Source organism: Notolepis coatsorum (genome assembly GCF_963971535.1).
Source record: "Notolepis coatsorum genome assembly, chromosome: 9".
In the NCBI taxonomy this organism is placed as follows: domain Eukaryota; kingdom Metazoa; phylum Chordata; class Actinopteri; order Aulopiformes; family Paralepididae; genus Notolepis; species Notolepis coatsorum.
Window position 1 is genome coordinate 117,333,591 of NC_140173.1, and position 14,826 is coordinate 117,348,416.

General features: G+C 46.9%; 1 protein-coding gene across 1 annotated transcript in view; it reads right to left on the bottom strand.

Moving 5' to 3' along the window:
- Positions 1-12,608, bottom strand: part of LOC311234728 (1-acyl-sn-glycerol-3-phosphate acyltransferase gamma-like) — a gene marked incomplete at its 3' end in the record, with an annotated part of 58,277 nt that extends 45,669 nt beyond the window's left edge. The window contains exon 1 of the mRNA XM_084321971.1: positions 12,476-12,608. The remainder of the gene's footprint in view (positions 1-12,475) is intronic.
- Positions 12,609-14,826: the final 2,218 nt, after the last annotated feature.

Genomic DNA, 14,826 nt, shown 5'->3' on the forward strand with positions numbered 1-14,826 from the left:
ATTCCAACCTGTACAAGTCAGAGGTGGTCTTTGATCATACCAAGCTGGAGGATTTTCTTGATCAAATCAACCTACCACAGATCTCGGAAGATAGTGCTAAGCTGTTAGCTGCACCTATCACGCTGGTTGAACTTAGAGAAGCGATTGCGGATATGCAACGGGGCAAGGCTCCCGGATGGGACGGCATTCCACCGGAACTCTATCTTGCATTCTGGGATGTACTTGGTCCCTTATTACTCTCGATGATTTTACACTTAATCAAAGAGGGCAATTTCTCCAGAGACGTCAATATGGCGCTTATATCTGTTTTTCTCAAGCAGGATAAGGACCCCACCGAATGTGGCAGCTACAGGCCCCTAAGTATCCTCAGAGCCGATTTTAAGCTATATGCCAAGGTTCTAGCCACCCAACTCCAAAAACATATGACATCTGATAACATCAGACGGTTACTGCACGTGATTGATGCCAGCAAGGATGTTGCAGTTCCTACAGCGGTCATGTCCTTGGACGCAATGAAGGCATTTGACAGATTGGAGTGGTCTTACTTGTGGGAAGTTCTTAGAAGGATGGGGTTGGGTGAGGGTTTCATTCATATGATCAAAGTTCTCTACACAGGGCCTTCGGCCATGATGAAGCCGCGTAGCTCAGTGAGGATTATGTTCTTTGATTTCTCCAGCGCCTTCAACACCATCCAGCCGTCACTGCTAGCGGAGAAGCTCTCCGCGATGCAGCTGGAGCACGGCTTGGTGGCCTGGATCAAGGACTACCTCACTGAGAGGCCGCAGTACGTCAGACTAAAGGACAGTCAGTCTGACGTACTGGTGAGCAACACCGGCGCCCCCCAAGGAACTGTGCTGTCACCCTTCCTCTTCACCCTCTACACCTCAGACTTCTGCCGCAACTCAAGCGGGTGCCACCTGCAGAAGTTCTCAGACGACTCCTCCATCGTAAGCTACATCACTGACGATGATGAGGAGGAGTACAGAGCCTTGGTGGAGAGCTTCGTGGGGTGGAGCGACAGCAACCACCTCCAACTCAACACCAGTAAGACCAAGGAGCTGGTGGTGGACTTCCGGAGGGGCAAGAAGAGGCCCCCCCCGATTCCCATCTCCATCCGAGGGGTGGATGTGGAGATGGTGGACTCATAAGTTCCTTGGGGTACACCTGAACAATAAACTGGACTGGTCGGATAACACAGAGGCCCTCTACAGGAAGGGACAGAGCAGGCTGTTCTTCCTGAGGAGACTCAGGTCCTTCAATGTGTGCAACAGACTGTTGCAGTCTTTTTACCAGTCTGTAGTGGCCAGCATCCTCTTCTATGCTGTGGCATGCTGGGGAGGTTACATCAACTCAAGGGACACCAACAAGCTCAACAAGCTGGTGAGGAAGGCTAGCTCCGTGGTGGGAGTCGAGCTACCTAGACTTGAGGTGATGGCAGAGAGGGGGATGATAAGGAAGCTGGCTGCCATCATGGAGAACACCTACCACCCTCTACGACGAGCTAGTCAAGATGAGAAGCTCGTTCAGCCACAGACTCATTCCCCCCCGACACTCAACTAACCGCCTCGGACAGTCCTTCATACCAGCTGCCATCAGGCTCCACAACAGTGGGCAGCGACTAGCAGCCTCCAGGCTCCACAACAGGGGGCAGCGACTGCTACCAGACATTGACCTGGGACTTATAGGAACCCAAGGAGGACAACCTACACTACCTTAGGCTTACTGCACCTTATGTGGATACTGTGATACTGTGAATAATGTATATTTCAGTGGATACTGTGATACTGTGAATAATGTATACTCAGTAGATAGTAAATTATAACACTACCTTATGCATACTGCACCTTATGTGACACTGTGAATAATGTGAATATTTTCTTCAGCTAGTTAGATAGTAAATTATATTGACCAAACTGACCTAATTGTTTACACTGCCTGTGTTGTTTTTTACTGCCTGTACCCCCCCCCCCCCCCCCCCTTCCCCCATGCTGCTATGATGCCTGAATTTCCCCAAGGGGATCAATAAAGGAATATCTTATCTTATCTTAACGGGAAAGATCTGCTCGCCACTCTTTCTGTCTCGCGCTCTTCTAGACAGGGTTGCCCTCTTAGTCCCGGTCTTTTTGCCTTATCCCTCGAACCTCTGAGTCTAGCTCAATACATAAGACAATCCCAAATGATATCTCCTGTTTCAATTCAGGGCACACATCACCATATCAGCTTATACGCAGATGATGTACTCCTGTTTATGCAGAATCCCTCCGTCTCTCTGCCTCATCTTCTCAACGTGATAGATGAGTTTGGTAGCCGGACGGCTTTAAGATCAACTGGCCAAAATCTGCTTTTCTTCCACTTAATGAGCCTGCGAAGGCTACCATCCTACCTGCAAACATACTTATGGTGGAGCACTTTAAATGTCTCGGGATTGAAATATTCCCCACTATTAGCCAGACGGTAAGGTATAATTACTCCAGCTTGAGTGACAGGATTACGAATGACTTCAACAGATGGTCCAAATAAAAAAATCCATTACAGGCCTGTGCGTCAATAATTAAAATGAATATTTTACCCAGAATAAATGTTATCAGCTCAATGCTCCCGTTGCCTCCTCCTGTTGGTTACTGGCAGAAATTGCACTCTGCTAGGGGCGGTCAGGTGGCGTAGCAGAGATTGCGCTCGTCACCAATGCAAGAGACTGCGGTCTCGATTCCCGGAGTCAGCATTGCTTGAGGCTTGGGCTGATAGTCATACTAACTCGTTTGGCTGGGTTAGGGGGAGGGCAAGTCGTGGGTGGGAAACTGGCATTGTCTACAGGTCAGGTCTGGGCGCCTAAATATTAAAGGCAACCAACTTGTGTCTAACCACGGCCAACTTGCGTCTAGCCACGCCCCCGCGGCGACGAACTCCGTCGCGGCAGCATTATATGCCAGTAACCGCCCCTTATTCACTATCCAGAACTAGCTCAATTGGCAACGCTGCATGGCTGTGGATCCTACGGCTCGTTGCTGGCTAGTTCGATTCCCTTCAATTTTTTTTTTTTTTTTTTTTAACGTGCATTCATTTCGCCGGTTACGTTTAGGCATTGTTTCGGAGTTGGTTAAGGTTAGGCATTGTTTCGGAGTTGCTTAAGGTTAGAAGGGTTAAGTTTAGGCGCTGTTAAGGAGCTGGTTAAGGTTAGAGTTTGTCTTAGAGAATGGCAATATTTTTTAACGTGCATTCATTTCGCCGGTTAAGTTTAGGCATTGTTTCGGAGTTGGTTAAGGTTAGGCATTGTTTCGGAGTTGCTTAAGGTTAGAAGGGTTAAGTTTAGGCGCCGTTAAGGAGCTGGTTAAGGTTAGAGTTTGTCTTAGAGAATGGCAATAGACAGCCTATTTCCGCGCTGCAGCGCGAGGCAATAGACAGCCTATTTCCGCGCTGCCGCTCTCTCGCGCTGCCGTGGTCACATGGGCGTATTGGCCAATCAGAGAAACGCTAAACACAAGTTGGTTGCCTAAAATATTCACGCGGTCTGGGCGCCTGCTCAGCAGAGGCAGGACTTGATGAAGGCAGCGTGACCTCCCACGCGTTACACTTCACCAATGAGAGTCCTCGCTGCCAGGTGAAAAAAGAGTCACTGGCTGTCGCCGCACGTGTCGGAGGAAGCGTGCGGATGACTTCAGGGTTCCCTTGTACCGACCGGTAGGAGAACATGCGCACAACAACCAGGTAGGGGAGGGGGGGAATTGGCACAGCGACTAAATTGGGACGGGGAGAAAAACTGAGAAAAATCTGAGAAAGAGAGGATCTAAAAAGAAAAAAAATTTAATTGCACTCTGCCTCGTATAAATTCGTTTGGAACAATAAATGCGTGCGCTTGAACAGATCAACTGCCCAAAGAAGTAAACTCGATGGAGGCTTAGCATTTCCAGACTTTAAATATTATTTTCAAGCTTTCTCTCGGAGACCTCTGATCACTTGGTTTGACGCTCAAGCAGCCGTGTCTTGGCGACCATTGGACGAGAAGATGGTGTCCCCACATAGACTTCAGGATATTGTGTATACCAACATTGCAATTAAGCAATGCAAATTACGATTTGGCCCTCTTATCACACATGTGATCCAGACCTGGCGTGACACCCAGAAAGCGTATACTAACCGCCATAAATGACACATGAATTCCCCTCCATTTAATAACAATTGACTCCTTATTGGACAACAACCTATAGGTACCCTAGATGGGAAAAGAAAGGCATCCACACGTTGGGGGATATCTTCGATAACTCTGGTCTCCATTCTTTACAAGATCTATCCAACGGATATGATCTCCCCGGAACCTCCTTTTTATTTTATTTACAAATAAGAGCAGCTCTGAGGGCTCATGGCGTTCCATGGGATGTTCCACTAGAGCGTCACCGTTTTCACAAATTATTTTATGACAAAGAGACATCGAGAGGCTTCGTTTCTGACTTTTATCGCCATTTACTTACGTCCTTGTATAAGGACCTCCCCCTGGATACGATTTGGAGAAAGGATGTCCTGGAGTTGGATGTAAATTTTGATTGGGATGCAGTCTGGGAAAATGTCCCGCTGTCCTCACGCAACCCAGATCACCAACAGATTCATCAACATTTTGTTCATAGGACTTATTTGACCCCTAGACGATTGAATCTAATGGGTCTCGGACCTGACTCTCGATGTACCTTATGTCCAAACGGTGCCACAGGAACATTTATGCATATGTACTGGGAATGTCCTCCTGTTGAGCTCTTTTGGGAAAATGTTACCTCCCAGCTATCAGATATTTTCTCTCTGACCATACCTGTTCTGCCTTCTGTATTTTTATTGAATGATGTTTCTCCGAGGGGTCCTCGAGGGATGGGGATAGTGACTGTACAGTATGTCTCCATTATTGTCTTCCTTTTTTTGTGTGTAATAGGTTGCCGTTTTGTGATGTCTTTTTGTGTATTATTGTTATTGTTGTATTGTGATGTGTCCCGTTCCATGTAAAAAAGTAAAAATAAAAAAAGATTTTATCACAAAAAAAGAAAATAAGAATTTATCGGAAAAATTCTAATTATATATCTCTTTTATCGTAAAACCGTGAGGAAATGACTAAATCCAGATTTAACCCTGCTATTGGAAAGAAGAGCCTTCCTTTTCCCTATCCATAGATGTATGATTTGGCCATAATAAGGTCAAGATCAAGTTCAAGGTCAAATATGAATTTATAATTAAAAACGATTATCATTTATTACTGTATCTACAAATCCTTCTGTTTAATCATCTTCCCTTTATTCATTTGCTTAGATTTTTTGTACACTTGATCTCAATAAGGCGGTGAATGAGCTCAGTGAGCAAGCTCGGTTTGCTCACAATTGTAACAGTGTTATTCACCGGCACAGATGCAAAAGAATATCATTTATATTCTCCTTTTTTTCATTAAAATTTACTCAAGCCTAGTAACAGACACAATATTTCTGACACTGGGAATACATACCGCCAGGTTTCCTAGATGTTCCTAGATACCAAGAACATGCAAATTGACCTTGTAGAAGTGGAGCAATCTTCCATTTACTTAGGCATGTACCTTTAGGCGAAATCTCTGAAAATAGGCGAAATTTCTGAAAATAGGGCTACAGCTTAACAGGTTAACGCGATGGCATTGCTACAGCAGGTCCCGGCTAATAGCTGGCACTGAATGTGTTAAGCTACCTCCATGCACTCACCTAGGGCCAACTTTCTTTAGGCAACTAAACTGGCATCCGGTCAATAAAAGGATAATTCACATCAAATTAGGTCTTACACACAAGATAGTTCAAAATACCGGGCCGAAATATCTATCAAATTACTTCAATCGCTTCCGTGACAATCATTCATATTCCACTAGAAGGAGCAGTAGGCTACTGATTTTATTCTTCCAAAATTCAACTCACTTTAAATATTACAAACCCTTTTTTGTCACCTTGATGGCATGTTTTTACAATGTGATTTAAATAGTTATTTATCAGAGAGATAAATGTATATTATAAGGCCACAGACAAAGCTAGGAGCAATCTATTGATAGTCCATTCATATTCATATAGCTGCAGCAGATCTTGGAGACGGAAGCAGACGGAAATATGTCACCCATGAGGTCTATGAGAGGTCTCTTGAGCCTCAGTCTCCCGCCTCCAGGTGTTCTTAGGCCGCCCTCTCTTCCGCTTCCCCTGGGGATTCCATGTCAGGGCCTGGCTGTAGTACTGGTTGCCGGTTTCCTCAAAGTGTGGCCTATCCATCTCCACTTTCGTCTCAGGATCTGCTTCTCTACTGTTCCCCGTCTTCCTCTCAGCCATAGTTCCTCCTTCTTGATTTAGTTTGGCCACCTGATCCCAAAGATGCGTTTCAGAGAGCTGTTTATAAAGGTCTGTATCTTCTGCAATGTTATTTTCGTCATTCTCCAAATCTCTGAACCGTAGAGACTAGAGAAGGACGGATTTACATTTGAATTGAAGAGCTGTACTTTGGTTGTCATGGCGATGTCCTTGGAGGACCAGATGTTCTTCAGAATGATGAAGGCTGCTCTGGCTTTGCCTACTCTGTTGTTCAGCCTTTTAGGCGACGGCGGAGGATCTTGGTTTGAAGCCCATTATAGCAACTAGTGGGCCACGACCAGTAGAACTGGTGATCCCAGGATCTCTGGACGCGTGGGTACTTCTCTGTCACCCTATAGGCCCCGTCTTTCATATGCAAATGAGAGTATACCCTAAACGAGGAAATGTGGGCATGGATGATCGTTATCGGAAAATCCATGTTCAAGTCGGCTAAAGCCCAGATGGGACTTGTGCTGGCTCCACCGGATGGTAAAATCACTGTTGTAAAACTGTGTTAACATCTCGTTTCTCTTTTCTCTCTTAAAAGGTGAGGAGGGTTTCAGAACGGCGGCCTGTCTGAGTGTGGCTCGTTATATCGTGATAGCTGGTGATAGCTGCTTAGCTTGCGTGCTAGTTGTGGCCTACCTGTTAGCCAGTCAGCTGTTAGCTGCAGGCGCTAGCCTGTTGTGTCACTAGGCTAGGTTGCTGCTATCGGCCGAGAGTGGCCGTTAGCTTAATGCTACACTGTTGAACGTTCTGAGACTATAACATGCTTTAAACACTCTGACTACGACGTCATCTTTGACAGAGGATGTTAGTCGAACCTACCCTGAGGCCGGCCGGCGAGGACTGCGTCAACAAGGGGAACCGTAGCGGCAGGATGGAGCGGCGACGCTGCCCATGTCGACAACACAGGGATGCTGTGTTACTATGGGTGCCTTGTTAGAGACTGCAGTTTCGCTTGATCTGCGCTCACGGTAGGAAGGGTCTTGACCAGACCTTGAACACTTCTTCCTTCTTTCCCTTCTAAATGTTTTGTAAATAACGATGTGCACTACATTTAGGATACGATGCGAGTTATGTGTGAATTGTCTTGTCACTGGTATTTAGCTTCTCCATGCAAATCGGGTTGTTTGTTACAGATGTGAAAATGATCTGGTTTGTTGTGTTGAGAAACATCATGTGTGTTTATGTACCGTGTACTCACAACTAAGGGGGTTAAACTAACCTATAAAGCTATGCTTAGTGACATATGAGTGAAGAATGAATTCTTTTCTCAGCCTGTAATGACAATGAACAGTGTGTTCACATATTAAACAGGTTTACCTGTTCAACTGGCCGTATTAAGGGTAAAGTAGGAGGGGTGTTTTCCCCCCGGTTCCCTGGGGACTTCCTCACCCTCCTCTCAGACATGTTGTTACAATATATTGTGTCACTGTGTGGTGGGATACGATGTAACCCTTAGCTTGATTGCTGGGGTTGTGCTAAAACTGCTTGAGGAACTGTATTTTCCTAAAAGAAAAGATTGTTTGGTCACTTTTCGTGTGTGCTTGGCAAGGCCTGTGGCCGATACTAATCGAGAATTATGTATTCTCTCATTATGAAAAACGGCGTTCCTCTGTAGAGTGTTTTTGCCATTTTTTGTAGGTGATAATGGGTTGTGTGTCGTGTGACTTACAACTGGGTTGGATTGGCCACAGAAGCACATGTGTAAGTCTGGTACCGGGGCTCTTGAGAGGGCCCTCTCTATTCTGTGTTTTTTCCTTAGTAAAAATCAGATAGCAGGTTAGCACATGCGCTGTGTGAAGCTGTTAGACGCTTGATGGAGCTGACTATGACTGCGTCATACTCTTTTTTGTCATTACATCGTATCATGGGTGTGGGGTTGTAAAGGGGTGAACTGGTAATCCTTTTCTCCCCTTCTTTGATGGGCAGGGGTTAAAACCTCCTGTCCTTCAAGGTTCCTGTCACGTTGCTGTTCGGCACGTTACAGGGTAAGAGGGGGGGGGGGGTTAGGGTTAGGGTTAGGGTTAGGGTTAGGGTTAGGGGGGGGGGGGGGGGGGGGAGTTTCCTGGTCCCACACCCTGGAATATTGGGCGTGTGCACCGCAGAAATTCCCCCGCCATAGAGTACGTCACTGTGCGCGTCTCTGTTGGTAGGACTTCCGTGAGCTGTTCGGGTCCATATGATGGATCTGTTTCGGGGGGTGGTCAGGGCTCCTCCTCACGAAGCTCCTATTCGGGCCTTCTGTGAGTTAGGACTCTCCTTCCATGTGAGGGAGCCTCCTCAGAGTGCAGAGCCTCCTCCTCAGATTGTCAAGGTGAGTGGAACCTCAAAAAGGAGTCCTACTCGGGGAGCTCCCGTAGCTCACCGCATATCTCGGCGCTATTTCTGCGTCGGGGAAAACCGTGCTCGTCACGGATCTGGGGGACACAAGTTCGATTCCCGGACCCGCCGTCATTTCTCAGAATGTCTTCCCCTGCTCTACATCCCATTTCAACCTGTTTGTCGGTCATGCTTGACCAGAAAAGCGATAAACGCTAAAAAAAAAAAAAAAGGAGTCCTACTCTATTGTGTGTGTATTCGATTCAATTCGATTGAGTGTGTATGGGTTCAGTGCCTCCTCCCCGGAGAGCCCTAAAACCAAAATTTTACATGGCTCAAGGTTGCAATATGTTCTTTTCAATCTGTACAGCTCGCGTGGGAAGTCTCTCTGGGGATTTCCGTCTCCTCCCTATGGGAGGGTGGTGGGATGTAAAAATGTAAAAAAAATTACCCCCGGCTGTGTAGACTGGGATTCATGCTGTTGGTGCTTCCTTCTTTTTTATTAAAAAGAGTTGGAGTTAGGAGGCATCACACCCCTCTTGTCGTTCCCCTGAGCGCCTTGGGGATTCAATGACAGGTCTAAATAGCCTGTTCATTGATGTGGTTGTGTCCCGACGCACGCATAGTGCTAGCTCGGGGTGTTCTGTTGAAGATCAGGCGCGCCTTGGTTGCTTGGGGTTAAAACAGCGTTTTTATAAAGCAACTGGGATGGGTTTTTTTTTGCTCTTCCGACGACCTATGTTGGTTGTCGACGGATTCTCGTTCATATCAGGGGGATGATGACGGAATGGATCTGAACATATGTAGAAGGGTCTCACGCCCTGGGGTGGGCCACCGGGCGCGGTTTGCACCGAACGGCTGGGTGGCGCCTTCTTTTCATGTTTAAGGTCAACACGCATATCTGCCCCTTCTCCTGGAGTTGGCATGTCGGCGTGGTTAGGGCACGAGACTGGTTCTGGTCACGCTGGTCCGGATCAGTTGAACCCGTTGTCCGCTGGGGATGCAGATCTGCTGTTCTGGTACCCTGAGGGACTTGGGCTTTTTCCAGGGGGAGAAATGCCAGGTCGGTCCGGGTGTCACAGGGTTAGGCGCTATGGAGACCCTTGTTGGGTACGTTGTACTCTGCACTGTCGTAATGGCTTACGGCCGTGCCAACCTGTACACGCCCGATCTCGTCAGATCTCGGCCGCTACGCAGGTTGGTCTTGGTTAGTACTTGGTTGGGAGACCTCCTGGGAATACCAAGTACGGGGTGCTTGGGGCTGGTTCTCCATTATTTTCGCTCTTCTCTTACGCATGGCGAAGAGGGGCCTGTTGGGGTGGTCTTTGACCTCCTCGGGGGACCCTGTGCTCCCCGTATCGCCGGGCCCGGTCCGAAGTAATGTTTCGTCGACCCGTAGGCCTGGGATAACCCTGTTGGAAACTAAAACACTTGTACTGCGGTAGTGCCCGCAGGTACGTTTGAGTTTTTTCTTGAGGGGTTATGGGACCAACCACCGCATAGGGTAATGACTGGGTGGTTGGTTCTCTGGTGTGTTGGTGCAGTGTCAACTCCTGGGTTGCCCGGTTGAGTGTGCCCCTGCACGTTCATGACGTCTGCCAATCGTGTCAGCCTTCGCTGCCTCATTGAGGGAGGCTTTGTCATGGTGGTCAACAACGCCAGCATACGCCCCTTCCGCCGGGGCGGCTGTTTCAGCTGACCCCTCTGGCGCCTGTCTCGTCCACAGTACTCCAGGCTCGGGTTACAGCCTGTTGCCTGGTTTCCCCGGTGCGCTGCCTGCTTCCGTGGTAAGCCTTTGGTTCTTACGGCCATGCTGACTGCCTGTCCTGCAGGGTCAGTGTGCCAGGCGGTGTGCTATTGGGGGGACAGGGCCCGCTCTTGTGAGGGGCCTTTGTCCGAATACGCTGGCGATGTGGGGGGCGGGGTCACTAGGTGACCACCTGGTGGAGTCTTGATGCTGGCATCATGGACTTCTCCGGGCCCCCGTTTTCCAGGGGGTCCAGTCCCTTTGGTGGGTCTGGGTCTTCCTTCGCGCTCCGCTGCTACGGCCTTGCCACGGGGTTGGGTTTGCTCTTGACCCCGTGATTTCTGGGGGCAGTAACGAGGTCGTTCCTTCCGTTCGTTCCCGGGTGGCATGCGGGTTGTGCGTGTGGGTAGTCGTGGGGTCAGGCCACGGTCTGCTCACCCTGTGCGTTGAGTTGCTTGAGTGCCTCTTCGCACGGTCGGGTCCGTCGCCCTCCCGTGATCCCCCAATAGGGGGGGGTGCCCTCCATTAGGGGGGGTCGGGGGGGCTCGGTCCTCCCTGATCTGATGGTTGTGGGGGGCCTCAGCGGGGTATATTTGTCGGCCGATGGCTCTCGCTCGGCCTCCCTTGTGCATGAGTGACGCCGAGCGAGAGCCGTTACGATAAAGAACGTTAGGTTATAACTATAACCAAGTTCTGTTAGTAATGGTGACGCTCGGCGTCCGACGCCGCTGCAGCCCTTGATCTCACCTTGTGGTGAAAGCTTGGGAAGGAGGCGAGTAGGTGGCCACACACCTGCTTATGAAGGTAAGCTGATGAGGGGTGTGGTCAGACGAATATTGGGATAAAGGTACATTGTGGAATTTTATTCAGTGCGCGTGCACAAGCGAGGTACAGTGCGTGAGTGACGCCGAGCGTCACCATTACTAACAGAACTTGGTTATAGTTATAACCTAACGTTAACTGTAGCAAGATGGCCACCGGTGAACTACGCAGGAGACTCCGCCTTGCGCCATCTAGTCTTTATATATATCTATGGTTGACACCATCTAAACCCAGCTAACGATATAGCTGCTATATTAGCTTGTTGAAGCTTAGCCTAACTTAGCTAAATGAATAATCAACACAGCGGCATTGTCAGCTATACATTTTAGCCATCTTGAAATCCACACTAGGGGGTGTTTAAATTAGTAAACACCTTTAGCCTATAGTAATCAGTAAGAACACAGTGGTTTAAGTTATCCAACTTGTAACAACACAAGTTATGTATATTATATTTTATTTACAATATTGAAACTTACATTCCTGATATTTAAGCGGTTGATTGCACAGGCAATTGGAAGTGCGCACATATGACATTTGTCAATGACCTGAATGACGTTGACGTCACCTCCTATTCATTTTTCCTACTGATTGCTATCTTCCTATACTCAAGGGGGGGAAATGACATAGTGTACCAGCAAGGCGGACTTTGCACTCAATTGATGAATTGTGCCCTGAAAATGTCATGGAAATCCAGCCATTACATGTTGCAAACATGCAAAGAAAGACGCAGACATGATTACAGCCTGGTATTCGACCGACCGACCCACCCACCCACTCACCCACCCACCCACCCACCCACCCACACACACACACACACACACACAGTGAGGCAGCTCCTGTCTGAGCAAAGATTCACACACGACAGTGGCTCGGAAGGTAGAGCAGTCTGGTAATCCGGAGGTTCCCGGTTTGATTCCCGCTCCTCCTGGGCAGCGTGCTGATGTGTCCTTGAGCAAGACACTTAACCCCTAATTGCTCCCGATGAGCAGGTTAGCACCTTGCATGGTTGCCTCCGCCGTCGGTGTGTGAACGTGTGAAATGTGAGGAACAAATTGTAAAGCGATTAGGATAAAAGCGATATATACATGCAGCCATTTACCATTTACACACACACATATTCAATATGACTGGTTTCTCCATTCAAAACTCCCCTCCAGTGAAATGCTCACATCCCATGGTAAATTAATTGAAAGCGGGTAATAGACACCCACCCCCTACCTCCAATATACACACACACACAGTCAGTACTCACGGCTCCAGAGGGAGTAAGCCAGTCGGGTGTTGATGCGTCTGTAGAGCTGCTTGTTGATTGGCCATAGCAGACATGTGACCAGCTGGATCAGGTTGATGGCCAATCCACTGATCACAAACACATACCCCAACACCAGCTGGGGCAGGAAGGACGCCTTTAAACCCATCACTGGACACAAACACACGCTATCTTCACAGCTGGCCCCAGCAGTCACGCTCGAATACAAAGATGAACTGTAGCTTCCCTAGAGAGAGAAAGAGAGAAAGCACATGTACAAATAACACTTTGACACAATTGGCTCCATTTCATTGTGGGTTCCATCTCATCACACCTCCAGGCCGACCGATCGTGTCTGGAAACGGATCTCTCACAGAGCCGCTCTCTCAGCATGTTGACTCTCAGATTGTCATGTGGACTCTAATGACCTTCTATCCATCATCCATTCATTCATTTATTCATTCATATGTACAATGGATGATTGATTGATTGAAAACTTTATTAACAGATTGCAGAATGGTTACAATACAGTACAGCTCAATACACACAATTGTTAAGGGGATGCAGACCAGAGAAAGACTTTAGTCTTGTTTACATCAGGGTCCCCCATTTTCAATTCATCAGGACATATATGACATACATGACATACAGATAGTCAGTACTGCTACATCTATACATTTATGACATACCAGATTTGCAAATACAGTACTGTTTGTGATACAGAAGGAGTCAAGAAAAGGGAGTATATACATTTGACGTAGAAACTGTACATTGGATGCCCCAGTATACCTCACAAAGATGGTCTAGAGGCTTTGGACAAATTAATGAATGAAATAACTGGAGTTTGTTATCTTTAACCAATTAAGTAGAAGAGTAAAATAATTATTCTAGGTTTCAGGATCAATACCATCTTCAACACCGGGCTCATCGGGGGGGGGGGGGGGGGGAGGGTGATCAAGTTTGATTTATTCAAATCTAAGTTCATTAAAAGTTATTGGAGATATATAGATGATTTATTTTTTTATTTGGAGTGGTAAGGCTGAAGACGTAAAAGAAAGGAATCCATCAAATTCACCTTGAGTTATGATCTGGAACACATTTCCTTTTTGGATGTTTTGGTGAAAAAAGAGGAAACCTCTTTATATACTGAAATATATAAAGACTTAACTGATAGAAATACTTTTCTACAGTTCAGCAGTTACCATTCACCAGCATTAAGAAGAAGTCTGCTGTATAGTCAACTACTGAGGATTAGGCTTTTGTAATTCTGATCAATGTTTTGAGTCACAAGCTAAAGATCCTTAAAGTGTATTATTGGATAACCATCTCAATAAAGGTACGGCAAGTTCAGAGGTCTGATTTACTCAAACCTAGTTTTAGACCTCTGCACAGGGTTTTGCATTGGTGACATACTGTATAGTCCTATATCCAAGTCAGTCAAATAAGTAGCGAGTAGACACACATTGGGAAGTGAACCTCAAATTGCAAGTTCATTTCAAACTCTGCCTAGACACTTTTACAAGAGGTCTTCCAACTTACGTGATTATCTAGGTCAGATTTGCCTAAGAGCCTACTCACTTTCTGTCTCGGATCCCTAGTGGTAATTTTCCTTGTCATAATTGTATACAGTGTTATTCTATGATTAAGGGTAATCATTTTCATGTAAAGTAATGTAAAGAGTTGAATTGGAGCGCTGTCCTAGTGATTTATTATCACACACCTGCAACAGGTCTCATCAGAAAACGTAAATAAAGTACTAATCAACCACAGGGAAAAAAGGTACATACAGTAATGTACATAACAAGCAGTTGGAGTGATAGTCATCTGGCTCCTGAAACAGCGAGTACAACTTGAGTAAATCTGTTTTTAAATTAGGCTGTAACTGGGGCGTGTTTTAAACTGCCATCTGGTTTGTTCTGCTAATTCAGTGATTAACTGGCAGACCCAGGCCACATGTTATCCACAGGTGTCTGACATTAGTAATTAGAGCTCGAGATAAGTGCATTCTGGGTGAGCGGCAGCAAAGACATCAATCAACAGAGTACTAATTAGACCATTATTGATCAAATTAATTACTCTTTACCTGAACTTTTCCTTTTTCTTCTCTTTTTTCTACTCTGCCTTTCCTCCTCCTCTCTTCACCAGAGAACCTCACCTTTCTTCTTCTCACCCTCTCCTCCTTCAGGCCGTCCACACCAGTTTGGAAGCAACCCTGTCAACTTCTGCTACCCGCCTAAGGCCACAAATACCTGTCACGGTTTGTGGAGGCTTATGGAACTGCCAATCAGGAAAGCTGACTTCATAACTGCTCACGCCCACAATAAAAACCTCCAGCTTCTTGCTCTTACCAAGAC